The sequence below is a fragment of the Acomys russatus genome, chromosome 18 (genome assembly GCF_903995435.1).
Source record: "Acomys russatus chromosome 18, mAcoRus1.1, whole genome shotgun sequence".
In the NCBI taxonomy this organism is placed as follows: Eukaryota; Metazoa; Chordata; class Mammalia; order Rodentia; family Muridae; genus Acomys; species Acomys russatus.
The window spans coordinates 44,995,994-45,010,911 of NC_067154.1; positions in this window are offsets into that span (position 1 = coordinate 44,995,994).

A 14,918-nucleotide genomic window follows, 5' to 3' on the forward strand; every position below is an offset into this window, starting at 1 on the left:
TCTCCAAATTAAGTTCTTTCGTTCATACCAGTAAGACAAGGCCCCTTCCTCAGCTTCATTGTGTCACATTAACTTATTAAAAGAATAATCAGGGATATTATTGCCTTTGAATAGGATATTACACAGGAAAGCACTTATCTTCCTGTACTTAACCTTTGGGAAAGTTAGACTCTTTCCCTTTTCTCTTAATTTTCCATCATTGCCTTTTCTCTTCCTCACAATCCTCTTTTATGTCTACCCTTTTCCAGGAAATCTGCTTCATCAGATAAGCCTGATAGGCTGTGATCATATGGTGAGGGAGGAGGTCCCCTTCTGTCACAGACCTTGGGGAGGGGAATAGGGTGACAGAGGGAGGGGGAACAAGAAGATACAGGTAAGGGGATAACAATTGAGATGTAATCTGAATAAATTACTTAAATAAAAAGAAAATGAACATGAAAACAATATTGCTATTCTCTGACAAAATCCATGCAGTGCACAAGGTAAAATGTAGATCTAGTATCTTCCATGGAAGAAATCCTGAGTGTTGAATGATTCATTTCTAGCACTCTTTCCATAGCCAGTTAGATGTGTCTTTCTTTGAGTAGATCTCTCAGGGAGTTACTCTTTCTCAGTTTTATATGTTCATAACAATTTGACAATTCTATTCACACACTTACCACAATAACTGAGAATCATTTTGGATAAAAACTGCCTTTTTGGATTATAAAACTCTTACAAATAAACACTGTGTCCTTTTCCTGTTTGGATCCATGGCAACTTGCTGAGTACCTGGTATTCTGATGTCAAATAGACAGTACATTGTCTGATTCACTGAAGGGAGCTGAAAAACTATGAACTCAGGTGTTTCTTTACATGATTGTGAAGTATAATCCTCTGTATTATGGTCTAATAGTAGTAGCTTATGCTTACATGTACCATCCAAGGTCTTTCACAGATGCCAGCTCATTTAAACCCACAACCGCCATGTTAGAGCAAGGGAAGTGATAATCAGAGATGACATGCCTTGCCACTAATGTACATAGGCAGTGTGTCCATCATCTGGTTGATAGCCTTGCCCTTAATTTGCACTATGTAGTTTCATCAATAGCTAAACCATCCTTCTGTTTGTAGATGGTCCTCATCTAATTAGTTCTTCTTTCTGAACTAGTCCAGAATGTACGAAGAGCTATAGGACAGATTTCTGGTGCTTTCTATATGGGCTAATAGGATGAACGTGCTGCTCATTTGCATTTATATGGTATTTTGATAAGTAAACTCAGCACTTCCTGGTGCTACCACATCAAGAAGAAGATATTTCTCGCATCTGTAAAAGTAAGTCAAAGTTTTTCACATACTCCAGTATCTGTTCAAGGAAATCGCCTTTATATAGCTATGAAATAAAAAATAAATCCTTCTAAGAAGCAATAGATTTAGATACATTCCTGGAAATCTACCACAACATAAATGTACTTCTTGGAAGGCATTGAGTAACCACAAAATAACCACCTGAGAGCATTATTATCCTAGATTGGATTTAGTTCTAATGATGCAGTGATGGAGACTTTGTGTCATTTTATACATTCCCCTCTGGAAATCCCCTGAGTACCCAAGGTCAGTGCAAAGGGAATATCAACTGTTTGTTTTTCTCTATTGTCTTTCCCTATGGATAGCTTATAACTACATATATCAAAGTAAAATGCCATGCACATTATAGGCTGGCTTTTCATTTTACCACACCCAAAGAATGTATACAGTTCTGTTGCCTGTACATTAATTTGTTCTAAAACGACACTCGGAAGAACCATGGCAGCAATACCCTATAAAACTAAATCACCAGGGTACAACAGAGGCAAATGGGCTAGCCTGGACATAGCATCCATATATGCTAGGAAGGGTTCAGGAAGTCTGTGCAGTAGGTGAGTTCTTGCATGCATACTTACTGCACAGACTTCTTGGGATCTGTTGTCAGATGCACCTACGCATAAAACATAATTCTTCCTATCAATAGGGGGATACATGGCTTAGAGAAGCCACCTATGTAAATACAGTATTGGTCCACAAAAATTAATGGGAAGAAACACCATAAAATTTGCTTAAAATATGAAAAGGTGAATATAAACATTTTCTAGCGCTATTACAGGAACCACAGGGCCAAGTCACAATGTCGCCATACCTACACTCAATTTAAGAGGAAAAGGGTTCCAAGTCTATATTTTTTTTCACATTTCTAACTAAAATTACATCTTGAGATTTTTTGAATGTTAAATACAATTATTTTCTATAATTTTTTTTGATATTATAATATAATTACAACATTTCTCCCTTCGCTCTCCTTCCTCTTAAATCTCTCAGACACTTCTCTTTGCTCTTTCTCAAACTTATGGGGTCTTTTTTCCTTTTTTTTAATTATTTTTGTACATATACATTTATATTATTACACACATATATAACAGATTGCCTATGGCAAGAAAAACTGAGACACAATCAGGAATTATATAAATGTTACCTTCTTAATGTTTTGGCTATTTGTATTTGACAGCCTTGAAGAAGACATCTTCCCTATCTTGGTGTATCTGAATTTCTGAATGTAAATCAATCTCCATCACATATTGTCATTAACAACTTACATCACCTATATATACCTAAGAACATCTTAATCCCTAAACAGTTAAGCTTCATTGTAAAACTAAGCTACCTGGTCTTCAATTCCCTCAGAGACTTGAGAAGGAGTAAATTTGATTATCTGAGTATGCCAGGAGTGCAGCTTAGTACCTTTCCAAATGAAAAGATGACAGACAGTTTTCTACCTGAATAGTCACCCAAAACTTTCTATAACATTAGAGCATCTTCTTCAGCCTTCTGGTCCAATGTATCTGACAGACATATTTGTGAGGCAGGAACTATTGTGGACTTGCTTATCCTATCTTGACAGAGTTTGGCATTTTTTCAGCCTGACTGTCTACATATGAAATGGACCAGGACAGCAACATCAGACGTGCCAAAGTGGCATGGGGGAAATCCCAGGAGACCTCAACTATAACAGAAAACTATAAGCAAATGGGGAATGTTGAAAGTGGGAGAAAGAGTCTTCCCCAGGAAAGAGCATGCCAGTTGGTTATTCTATTCCAGATGGAATTCTTATAGGTGAATTTAACTAAATGTATCTACTTTTAATAATATTAGGATATCTGTCTGATATCCAAAGTATTTAGAATTCAATTTAATGTTAAGCAATAACTACTTTTCAGTTCAAAGTTCTTAAAGTTCATGCTGTAGTAGAACAACACATATGAAACTCTAAAACAAAACCTAACAGGGGAAGAATAATCTCCCCCTAAAACACTTAGAAATTAATGCTCTGTGGTCAAGTAATCAGATGTAGATAGGGAGCCAAAGATTGTTTATAAGGGCAAATATAGTCTCAGTCAGATCAGAAAAATGAGGTGCTGGCACAAGATACACCACCAGAGATGTATCCCAGCAGCAAGGGACATAGGGCTGAACTTTGAAGATTAGGTGAAATGGAAACAAAGAGCCAAGTGGAGGTAAATCATCCACAAGAGAACGATGTCTTCTGACTCCTACAACTGTCAAGTCAGTGTGTTGGCGAATTTGAAGAAAAGAATGCCAGGACATAGGCAGCTGTCCATTCCTGCCTGAGAACTCTTGCCAGTGCTTCATGTACAAATTCAAGGTGCATTTGCCTGAAGGAACAGGAGAAAACATTGTACAGAGAATTTCCCGAAGCCAATACCACTCAATTCTTAATTCTCATACTGTGGGTGCTCAAACCTCCTCTTTGAAGCTCAGCTGGATCAGGAGAACTTGATGTCTGTATGGAATAGGCAGAAATGCTTCCTCCTCTTGTGGCAGCCCTTGGCTTATGGACATTGGAAGAAGGAGGAGGATAATACAATTCTCTGACTCTTGTATAATAACCTTTATATACAAGTACAAAATAATTAGGCTTTCATACACTTTAATGTTCACAAACATGTTTTGTAAATTACTACAACCCATTCCAAATCTTTCTAGACCTTAGTACAAGATGATTTGTTATATACAACCTAGTTACATAAAGACACAGAAATTTAATCAGTGATTTAAAATATTAAAAAAAAAAAAAAAAAAAAAACAGGGACCTCTTTGATGATTGGATTTTTTTCTAAGTTGTTGACTGTGCTCCAGGAATGTAGAAACATTCCTTTGTTATCTAGACTTGTAAGAGAATTACCAAGTAAAATAAAAATTACAGGGTCACTGTAGAACAAGGCCAAAAAAGAAAAAAACAGATACAACTAAAAAATGGAGAAAGGCAAGGTGCTTTCTTTTTATTTTTTTTCTCCATTTTGTTATTTTATTCATATTACATCTCGATTGTTAGCCCTTCCCGTTTCCTCCCATTCTTCCCTCCCTCCCACTTCCCCCCTTCTCCCCTCCCCTATGTCTGTGATTGAGGGAGACCTTCTCCCCCTATGTATGCCCTTAGAATATCGAGTCTCTTCTTGGTAACTTGCTATCCTTCCTCTGAGTGCCGCCAGGCCTCCCCATCCAGGGGACGTGGTCAGAAAAGGGGCACCAGAGTTCGTGTGAGAGTCAGATCTCACCCTCCACTCAACGGTGGAGAATATCATGTTCGTCGGCTAGGTCTTGGTAGGGGTTCAAAGTTTAATGCCTATATTCTCCTTGGCTGGTGCTTTCTTAAGTATGGTGTAAACTCAGAAGTCTGGAGATGGAGTCATTGAGGATTGGGAGTCCAAGGTCATCCTTCACTAAGTGAACTCTAGGCTACCAGGGAGGTAGTATGAGATTCTGACCCACTCCTAAAAGGAAAGAAACCTGGTCTTGATTTTATACTTTATTTGTGTCTATATTTCCTTACCTCAATTGCATCATCATCAGGCGTGTGTTTGAGGAAGCAACTTGGACAGAAATGCCAAGTAAAAGAGATTTTGAAAAGCATTAGTGACTATGATAGTTCAATAAAGAGAAATCCTAGCTTTATTAAACTTATAGAAACTAATAGCCAGTAGCATGTAGAAATTAATCTTTATTGAGTACATAAATAGTGTAGCTTGAGTTTTCCTCTTCTCAGTGACATAGACAGCAGAAGGAGCCCTTTGACTTCATGCCACCATGTTGCAAAGCCTTAGCACCTAAGGGCACATACCTGTAGAGATGAGAAGGCAATTGCTGCATCAATATACCATTGAGTACTTGATAAATATACACTTTAAGAGAGTAGCTCTCTACCTGCGGGTTTAAGGACCCTTTCACTGGGATCTCCTAAGATAATCCGATATTTACATTGTGGTTCATACCATTAGCAACATTATAGATATGTAGCAACTAAAATAAATTTATGCTTGGGGCTCTCCGCAACCTGAGGAACTGTGTTAAAGGTTTGCAGCATTGGAGAGGTTGCGACCCACTGCTTTAGGGTGTCCAGTAAGCCATCATGAAGCTACAGAGCTTAGAAGTAGCCAGGTAGTCTGTGAGGAGAGGGCATGAGACAAGTAAGTGGGTATCAGGGATTCTCAAAGTAGTAAGCATGGGTCAGCTCCTATGCTGGTCTCCTAAGGGTCTCTGATTGCACTGTGCTTTCCTACAGAGCTCTGGACAAAGTGTTGCCTTTATATTCTTACAGATTTAACAGAAAATGTACTTGTTGAAGAAAGTATTTATTTAGTATTGCTAGTTATGAGTACTCTGCTGTGTGGCAAGTCTCTAGGACTTCCTCATCTGGTTTTGCTCAAACTTGGTTCATCTTCCTCTTTCTCAGGCTAGCCATAGCACCTTAAGTATGTGGAGTTTTTGCTGAGTGTTCCTGTAGCACACACTGGCCATAATGAAAAGAAAATGGAAGGAAAGTTTAGAAAGTAACGGCTGTATTTACAACATAGATTGTGATAAAGTTTTCAGGGGTGCCTACTTACCCACAAGTAGGTGCGACTTCTGTGTGATAATCACACACCAATAAAGTGGAGTTTAAGTTAAATTATAAATACAGTAATCATTTATTTCAGTGTATATTCCAATACTGCATCCAGTGAAGATGTAAACATATTCCTTTTTCATATAATAATAATCACACATGTACTATAAACTCAGTAATTATCTAAACCCTAATTTTTTCATTTTTAATTTATTTTTGAGGTAATATAACATTTCTCCTTTCTTTCTACTCCCTTCAACTTCTCTCACATACCCCTCCTTTCTCTCTTTCAAATTCTGTCTCTTTTTTCATTAATGTGTGTGTGTGTGTGTGTGTGTGTGTGTGTGTGTGTGTGTGTGTGTGTGTGTGTGTGTAAGCATGTCAACATCATGGAAGCACTTGCACATTAATGTTGACTATAGCACTAGTCAAAACTGAGATGTGGAGCCATCCTATATGTCCACTGACAGAATGACAGATGGAGAAAATATGCTATATGTGTACAGTGGAAATTTTTAGCCATGAAGAAGCCAAAATTGTGTCATGGGCAAGAAAAGGTATATAAGTTAGGACAATTGATCACTATTAATTTAATTAAACCAGTCTCATAAAACATGTTTTCTTAGCTGTAGTCTCTAGATTTTAGTTAGATGCATAAAATCAAGTATACATATGACATGAAAGTAGTTCTTTCATGTTCTATAACTTTAAAAAGGATTCCTTGATGCGATTTTTCCACTGAACCTAATGGAAGGTGTTGCTACATCAAACTGACACCAGATACTCATGTCCTGGAGGACCACAAGTATGATTTCCCAAAGGCCAGGTCAGCAGTAAAGCACGCAAAGTACCATTTCCATTTCTGCTGAGCTGTCTTCACAGGCTCCACGCCTGTTTTCTGTATCTTCTTTTACCTCTGGACTCAGCAGGAATTCTGCTACACTCTGCCAAGCCCCGTCATGTTGTTAATTCTAGTACAGAATCAATTGCACGTCCATGTTTTGACTATCATGACCCATTTCCTACAAGATGTACTTTCTGACCTACCCAAAGAAATGAACGAGAAGCTCTCTTTGCCACTAGTGCATGGATGGTATCACTGTGACAAACCCTGGAACAATTTATTTCTCTTGAACATAGTTCCTACTTCTACATTGTTTTGATATCTGTTGATTGATAAGTTGGAGACACGGGGAACAGATCAAACATGCACCAACCTTTCTTCTGAGGGCAATAGCTACCACAGCATTCTCCCCACTGGCCAGAGCCTGCCAAGGAGTACAAAGATGTTATCCATTTTTTAATCTATCAAAAATAATCTAGTTATTTGTATAATTCCATTAATAATGTTTTGTGTACTATGCCCACCAATGGAAAATATTTTTAAAAGAAGATAAATCATCAAGAAAGTCTCAGAAACTCATAAGGATTCTGGATAACCCTTTATACGTGTTAAAGGTGAGTCCTGAGGAACCGAGTGAAGTAGTAGGAGTCAGTCTGATGGATGACACTGATGTTTGAGGATAACCCATGGTGCGGTTTAAACATTAAGTGTCCCTCCAAACATTAACATGTTGAAGGATGAACGGTGCTATTTGAGAGGTGATAGGGTAATGAGGATACTAATTTAATCAACTGATTAATCCTGATTGATTAAGTGGGCTAATAGAAGACAAAACCTAACCGGATAAATTGTGTTATTGTGGGTATGTGTGAAGGAATTATCTTAACAGTGGGCCTTCCCCCTCTCGCTTTCTCCCTCTCTGCTCCTGACTGTCATAGAATGGAAAGGTTTTCTCTTCTATACCCTCTTCTGCATGATTTCATATCAACACAAGACCTCAGACATGGGAACAAGCCCCCATGCACTGAAGTTATGAGCCAAACTCATCATTTTTCCTTTAAGTCAATTTGCGCAGGTATCTTAATACAATGATAGAAACAAATCGGTATATTAAACATGGGAGAAACCATCTGGGAGGAAAGAACAGAAAATATCCTGACCCTGAAACAAGAAAAAGCTTATCTGAGACATAAAGAAAAAATTATATGTAATAAAAATACATAATAATTAATATATCAATTTATTGTTATATTAATTTTCTTAGGATTTCATTGCTGTGAAGAGATACCATGACCAAGGTCAAGGCAACTCTTAAAAAGGACAGGATTTAAATGGGGTTTGCTTATATGTTCAAATGTTTAGTACATTCTCATCATGGTGGAAACATAGCAGAGATGGTTCTGGAGAAGGAGCTGAGAATTCCACATCTTTACCTCCCCACCCCCACCTATCTATCTATCTATCTATCTATCTATCTATCTATCTATCTATCTATCTAACTATCTATTATTTAATCAATTTACAGCATGATCCCAGGCCCCTTGCTCCTTTCACCCCAGTCCTACTCTCATACCCATTCTCCCTTCTCTTCATTCTCAGAGAAGAGGAGGTTGCCAAGGGGTACCAACACACTTAGGCACCCCAAGTCATAGCAGAATTAAGTGTGTCCTCTCCCACTGGTGCCTGACAAGGCATCTCAGCTAGGGGGAAGGGACCCAAGTGCAGAAAATAGAGTCAGAGACAGCCTCCACTACCATTGTTAGGGGACCCACATGTTGACCAAGCTGCACATCTGCTACATATGGGTAGTGTAAGCTCTTGCATTGATGAAGAGTTCTACATTCTGATCCGCAGGCAGCAGAAGGAGACTGTGTCTCACTGAGAGCAGCTTGGGCATATGTAATCTCAAAGCATACCTCCACAGTGACACACTTCCTATAACTAGGCCACACCTACTCCAACAAGGCCATGCTTCCTAATAATGCCACTTGCTCTGAGCCAATCATTCAAACACATGAGCCTGTGGGAGCCATTCCTATTCAAATCACCACACACACACACACACACACACACACACACACACACACACACACACACGAGTCAGGCAGGGAACATATCAAAGTGGCCTTATGGACCTTGATGAAGTTTATAACTTTTATTCCAATAATTACAGTGAAAAACAAATATATGTTGTAGTTGAAAATGCCATAGCATGCTCATTAACATTTTTTCATCCCATTCCCCAACTATATTCTTCCATGTTCCTTTGGCTGTCTTGGTAGTCTTCTTTTCTCAAATTATTCTCTTTTCTGCATTTATAATATTTTTATTCAATTACTTTCCATTTTATCCCCTATAATTTAAGGACACTTACTAAATCTCATGATCTCTTTTCTGTCTTCATGACTAATAGACAGATAGACAGACAGTTACAGAGTTGGACACACACACACACACACACAATTTTAAAACTCCACATATGAGAGAAAATACATAAAGTGCATGCTTTATGACTCTGACTTATTTTGCATAACATAGTGATATCTACCACTCTACATATTGTATATAGGTAAATAGTACGTATATAACACAAGGTCCCCACAGCAATCATGGAGTGCTGAAATTTAACGTATGCAAAGAAAGCATTTAATATAAGTCAGGCTCATAGTGGTTTGTAAAAAATTTGAGATTATTATTATATTTAAATGCTGCAGAATATTGCTTTTTTTGTAAAAATTTTAATTTTGTTCAGTTAGTTCTATCATCTCTGACAATTCTATAACTTAATCTCCTTTTAGCCATAAAAATCTATGGGAAAATTATAAGGCTTCTCTACCTTTTAGTCAGTCATGGGTTCTTTAGAACTTTCTAAAATGTTACACCAGAAACTGAAATTGACTTTTAATATTATTAAGTATGTGCTACATTTCCCCAATAACATTCCATTATTTTTATTCCATTACTGCAATTGGATTTAAGAGGTAGACAATGTAGTGTGGCCAGGGACTATTACGGTAGAAAGTCAGCCAATAACAGACCATGATTCTTTGTTCTGTCTGTAACTGAGGAACTACTCACCTAGTGCCAAATGTTCTGCTCTGTACCAGAGATGCAAGCTCAACGTGTCCCATGTCTAGTAAAGTCTTCCAATCTCGGAAGACAAAAAAAATTAAATTAATCAACGTAAGACAAATGACACTAATTTTTTAGACATGGCCCATCTGAGTGATACTCTTAGAGGAGACGGCGTAAACAGACCCTCAGGTTTTCTAACTACGTCTCATCCCACAATGAGAGGGATGGGTGATGATGAAACTTAAAAAAAAAAAAAAACATAAAACTTTGATTATGGTCAAGAAGACAGCTCTGGGTGGAGCATGCTGGCCAGAGAGAATAATAAATATCATCAGCTTAGCTGAGAATTACTAAGGCTATTTTCAGAGGCCAATACAAATACTCATTCTTTATTATAAAAAAACCCCTACATTTGTTTCTACTTAGCAATACAGGTAGAGATGCTAGTGCTAACAGATGAGGAAATATTTAATAAATCCCTGATGTGGTGGACTTTCGAAAACGTTATAAGAAAATTGACTCTCTGGTTTAAAAAAATTGATGTGTTCTCATCAATATCAGCAAGCAATGTGTATATGCTGATAATTCTTGTGTCACTGTGAGGGGGACAGAAGATACATTTTTTTCTAAGCATACTGACCATACTAATGTTCCAGGAATAATGTTCTAAAGTCCAGACAGTTAAAAGACAGTGGAACCCGACAAGTTGCTCATTTGTATTTAGATTTTTCACTACTAGCCTTTTTCACTAGGATTTTCCTAATCCATGGAATTATCTGGAAAAAAATGGTATTCCTTCAGTTCCCCTCATACAACCAATCTTTGTCCTCTGACTAGTCAAAGGGAGCGGCTCCTCCCATCCTACCTCCTGTATTAGTTCATGAACCATAAACATAAGAGCTGTAACAACAGGCCAGGTTAGCCAGCTTAATTCTGCTCCTCACAGTCTGGAGAACAAAATTAGCTCAAAGTATCTGCAGCATTTATTCTTTTGAGGACTCTCTCTCTCCTGGGCTTACTATGGGTGGCCTCATACCATTACCTGAGTTTGTGGCTACAAATGTCCCTTCCCTCAGTTTTTCTCCCCAAAAGAACGCAGGTTGTGGACTAGGAACCATTTATTTTACCTCTTTGAAGATCTTATCTCTAAATGCACTCACTTTACAGGCAGTGGATTAAGATTTCAATATATGGGTGGGTGGAAGAGGGGGATAATTCAACCCATAAGACCCTGGTTCTCCATTTGTAATACCCCCCAACTGAACACATCCAATTATTAATGACGAGAATGCATGGCCCACCTAACTTATGTTCTTAGAATAGATGGTATAACAGATCCTCAGGTTTTTTTTTAAACTACCTACTCTAGTCTGATTCCATGTTTGGATTTTACTTCCCATGAGTAATCAGCAACCACCACAATGAAATGATGGGGTTGGGAAGACACAAACTGTACCTTATCACATTTTGGGTAACCCCGGGTTCGGTACAAAATGAAGCCCAATATTGGCACATATGGCTTTGCTGCTGTTTTACATTCTGCCTCTATCTAGTCCGGTAACTAGGCAGCTTTAGTGACTCCTACATGGATGACCACGGAACCAGTATGAAGAAAAATGTATACAAATAAAATAAAAATGAAAACCAGCGATGGTTTCTTCCTTTCCAGCCAATGAGCAAGGGCTGAATAAATCTGTGTTATTTACACTTCTTGCTTATGATTGGCAACACAGAGATGCATTTTCTCAGATGCCTGCTTTGAGTCAAGGTTCTCCCACTGTGGGTTTGCAACACTGACTAATGTCTTGAGGCCTTAAGATGTGGACTTTTATTAAGTGGGCAGCAGGAGTGTCACTGGCAAGGTTTCTGCACAGTACATTAATTTAGAGAGAAAAAAGGTTTCCGTGTAACTTAACCAAACCGAACAGCTATTTCCACTTTACCTGAATAAAGTATTTTCATGTTTTATCACACTAGTTTGCAACTGCAAAAGCTTCCCCCAGTTTTTAAGAGTAGCTATGAACTGTCAGGATACATTATTTGAAATGAAGCCTGACAGCTCCAGGCTTGAAAGTAAAATACATTTTATTGTTTAAAAGCATTTCTCCATCACCTCACTTTATCCCCCACCCCCAAACCCCACCTACCCCACTGTTACTAACAGGCACACACCACAGACATTCTGCAATGGTTTCTTCTCACCAAATAGAAGGAAAGTCCTAAAGATGAGGTGTCCTTTTCTTTTTTTATCTTTATTTATTTATTTTTGTCCTTTTCTTATTTTCAAGGAACCAGAAGAATAAGGACTGAATTAGGCTTTCATATATGAAGGAAATGGATACAGAAGATAGTTGACTGCTACAGAATGCAGAATTAGAGGCAAAACAAAGAAATAAAACCCCTGATGAATCAGTACCTTGGGAGTGATAGTTTCCCTAATCTGCCTGGGCCTCCACTATACATGTCCCTGGCTTAGTTGTGGGCGCTGCCGTAAAGAAGTTAGCCTGATGGCTCAGTTGAAGGAGGATGACAAAGAGAAGCTATTCATCCTTTTAATAACACTTACTAGAGGTTCTTGGGTCCTGAGAACAATCTCTGACTTAATTCCAAATTCCAGTGCTGCTGGCTTGTCACATACTGCTGTTCTCCCAGAGAAATGTCTCCCTAGACTCTCTACAATTACCTTGAGGTCCCTCGGCATGAAGGGTTCCTTAGTATTTTTTGAAGACATTCTTGGAAACACCCAAAGTAGGGGTCTTTTGCCAGTAAATCCTCTTTTCCAGAAATTCATAGCTCTCTTCCTACCATGGTGTTACTGTGGTTGAAGAGATGCTAAATTCTATTCAGAAAGCACATGGCAGGAAAGGAAGGACTGGGAAAAATTAACGCACAACTGCAAACCTTTTGTTGTTACTGATGCTCTAAAATGCAAGCCTCATCTCCCATGTATATTATCATCTGGCAAACTAGTTACACATTTAATAAGGTTTTGCTGTATAAATTATAAATGAAATAAACAATTCTGTCACCATGGTGTGCAATGAATACACCACATGTTACATGTAAATATATTAGTCATTTGCCTTTTGTTTATGTGTCACTGGAATCCATTTTCTTTATGCTGTATTTTCTATTCCCTGTGGGTTCCAGAGTCGTTTCAGTCCTGCGCGTATCGGCCTTTAAAGTGGAATGAAGTTGTTATTGTCCTCTTCCTGCCCAGTTTTAATAACACCTGCTTTTTGTGCCAGTTTCATTTACTGCTGCAAATTGTTAATTCAACAGAGAACAACAACAAAAACAAAACAAAACAACAACAATGAAAAAACCCAACCACCCTAACAGTAAATGTGACTACAAAAAAAGGCGCTGTGTGATATATTGACACAATATAGAGAACATATTGGAACAATTTTTATTCTCATTATTTTCCCCCAAATTAAATATGACTATAAAGCAAGTTTACATATTCTGCATGTCTCCCTTCCTCTCTCCGCTCTCAACCAAAACCATTGGCTTTTAACGAGATAATTAAAAAAAAAAAAAAAAAAAGAATCAACAACTTGGCCTTTCAAGTGGTGGCATTTTTATTTTAAGCAGAGCAGCATAGATGCATGGAGGATGCAAATATGGACTCTTTCTGTGGCTCTCCACAGAGTGACAGCTGTGGATGGGATCAAGACAAAAGCAGTGACCGCTCCAAGAAAATGATGGCTTAGGCATCTCCAGCCCAATCAATAATCTGGCATGTTCAGGTCAATCACTTCATGGCCGTGTTTAGTTCGAGCCAAAGATGATGCGTTTGACAGCCAGAGGTGATTTCTTGCTGCTGTGGATGGCAGCGAGTGCTTATGTGCATCTCTTCAGAACCAAGGGTGGAGAGAGTATTTCTAACTATGAGACCACCACACGGACTTTAGAGAGAGTCCATTTTGTCAGGACTGAACTGATCTAATCTAATTTTTGTTACTATTATCTTGTCTTTCATCTACTCCAAGACTTTATGGAAATGTTTTAAGGCCTCTACTGTACTTCTGGTTCTGGTATAGGATCTGGGGATAGAAATAGGCATAAGGATGCCTTATAAACCTAGAAAGGTGCATCTAGGCAATCCCCCAAGGGAAGTAACAACCTAACCTTCCCCAACCATTGCATTCCAGTCTTACCTTACGCTGACAAATTGCTAACATAATCCCAGAAAGATCTTTTCTGGACGGAAAAGGACAGGCTGTAGATAATCATTACTTCAGATTAGTTACAGGCTAATGGAATCATGATCTGATCAAAGAGATGGTTAAAAGTGGCAAAAAGCATAGGAAAGCATTAGAAATCACTAAACGGGCAACAGAGCCAAGCAAGAGAGAGCTGTTTCTAGCTGCCACGCAGGTTCCATCTCTGCAGCTTGTGGAAGGCATTCAGTTGCCCACCATGGCTTCCACATATGCACGCTGCTGGGAAACAGTTTGTGGGGAGGAGGGATCCACAGGAGTACGTGGAAAGGGCTCTGGCTGTCAGAGACTGCACTGAGCATGTTTTACTGTTTCTCCTGGATGGCATGCCATAGAGTATAATAAATCTCAGTTTGTTTATATTCTGAGTCTGTATTTGCACTTTGGTGATTATATTTGAATTCATGCAAGATCCCTTTTTTAAGAACTCCAGCATAATCTTCTCATTAATCCTGTCCTGTTTGTCTGTTATTAATAGGCCACTGTACAATGTATTCTGCTGCAAAACTCCACCAGGCATGACTAATTCAGATAATTAATTTGCTAGAACATTAACACCATCAAATGAGCCTGCTAAACCGGTAAATTTAAAGTAAATTAAACTTAATGTGCAGGTTATTGCAATTAAGTCTGCCTTGTCTTTCTGAGGGATTTCAACATCCTCAGTATTTAAGAGGCAATCATAATGCATGCAAGTGGGCGGGCTTTTTGGCTAATTAACACAAGAGTCTAATCTGCTTTTCAATTAGGATGGATGTTTATAATGTGCGGGTGACAGTGTTGCGATTCCGTGCAGCATAACAGGAGTGCACGGCATAATTATAGCTGAAAAGAGAGGCTCATGCCGGGCCTTTTT